This window comes from Buceros rhinoceros, unplaced genomic scaffold (assembly GCF_000710305.1).
Source record: "Buceros rhinoceros silvestris isolate BGI_N320 unplaced genomic scaffold, ASM71030v1 scaffold37653, whole genome shotgun sequence".
Taxonomy (NCBI): domain Eukaryota; kingdom Metazoa; phylum Chordata; class Aves; order Bucerotiformes; family Bucerotidae; genus Buceros; species Buceros rhinoceros.
In genome coordinates this window covers 666-2,241 of record NW_010406018.1, presented here as the reverse complement: position 1 = coordinate 2,241, position 1,576 = coordinate 666, and the positions used below count along the sequence as shown (strand labels likewise).

Sequence of the window (1,576 nt, the reverse complement as noted above, 5' to 3'; positions counted from 1 at the left end):
AGCAGCTGTGCCCAGCAAGCCTGGCCCCCCAGCTCCCCGCTCCCACACCTCGCTGTCCCCCCGCGACGGCTCGGCCCTCCTCTCCTCTCCTCCCCTCCCTGTGCAGGCAGCGCTGACACTGATGCTTTATTTGAAGCAGACAGGAGGGATCACTGGTCCTTTCAGGAGAGAGTTTAGTGCTAATCCCGAGGACACACAAGGGTTTAGGCAGGATTTCCTGGAGCCCTTTTAAAGCCTCTGTATACTCCTGCTGTCTGGACGGAGGGAGCAGGACCCCTGCCCCCACTGACCCACCTCCTTGGCCATTAGACACCGAGGTGGAGAGATTGAACAGCTTCGCTCACGTGAGACACGCAGAGGAGAGACACTTTTATTATCCACTGTCGAGAGCTTCTCTGTGCAGAGCTGAGGTTAAACCCAGGGCAGAGCAGAACAGCTGGGCCCACCGCAGCCAGCCGGGAGGATTATTCCTCCATGACTGCTCCAGGGGCTGTGGGAGCCCTCACCCCTCTCTGCCCAGCGCTCCAGCTCCCAAACCAACACCGCTATGCTGCCGCTTCACCAGCAGCCACAGGGACCTAACGGAGGGAGCAGGAGGTTCTTGTCCAGACTCAGCCACTGTCCTCTCCTTCTCTGAGCCCATCACAGGGGGCCACAGCCCAGGCTGAGAGCACATCATCTGCTCAGCAGCCTCCTCCCTCTCTGGGTGGGCAGAGCTGCCCCCCACCACTCTCCTGAAGGCTCCCTGCAGGGCCGGGACAAGCCACGTACAACAGCTTACGCGGCAGAGAAGGATTAAACAAACGTCTAAACAAACCGAGAGCACTAATCCCCAGATAAAACCGCCTGCGTGTCTCCGGGTGGGTAACGGGGAAGAGGGAGCAGCCACATGTCACTTGTCAGCAGGACCGCGGTTTCCTGGCCCTAACACTCCTGCCCAGCCCCGCTCACCTTTGCGATCTCCTCCTGCAGCTCATCCTCCGTCTGCTCCGATTCTGAAAGGGGAAGAGTCATCACCAAGTACCCCTGGGGACCCCTGGGCCAGGCAGGGGAAAGGAGAAGCAAGGCCAGCAGGGAGCGAGGACAGACAGGACCCTACCTGAGTAGTCCACTATGTGCGTGGGGACCTTCTCAGGGGTGACATCAGCCGGGATTGTGATCTCCTCCGCACGAGGGGGCACCTGCAAATCCGGCAGACTCTGGTCAAACCAGACGTGCCAAACACATCTAAGAGGATGGGTGACAAGGGACTTCCGATCCCAACGCGGCTACTGCCCAATGCCATCCCTGCCGGGGTTGGATGAGCTCCAGACCATGGACTGGTCTGGGCCCACCAGGCTGCAGCTGCCGTTCGCTGCATCCAGCCCTTGCACAGCCAGTGCCCCCATGGTGAGACCTCCAGACCTCCATGGTCCCAGCCCTGAGCCCTCCCTCAGGACAGCTCCTGACTGGGCAAGCCACCTTTCAGACAAGTCAGCGCTGCCGCCTCCGCTGCAGCTCTGGAGATAAGCTCTGGAGATAAGCGCTCCCCCAGCTCTCAGGCCTGACCTCGGGGCAGCTGGGAGAAGCGCTAAGC

General features: G+C 60.9%; 1 protein-coding gene across 1 annotated transcript in view; it reads right to left on the bottom strand.

Annotated features, from left to right (window-relative positions):
• The window catches only part of RHOT2 (ras homolog family member T2), a 10,301-nt gene extending 9,117 nt beyond the window's left edge, over positions 1–1,184 (bottom strand). Inside the window, exons 1-2 of the mRNA XM_010133936.1 lie at positions 1,100–1,184; positions 952–995 (exon numbers count right to left, since the gene is read on the bottom strand). The gene's annotated coding sequence lies outside the window, so the exon portion shown is untranslated. The remainder of the gene's footprint in view (positions 1–951; positions 996–1,099) is intronic.
• Between the last annotated feature and the right edge of the window lie 392 nt (positions 1,185–1,576).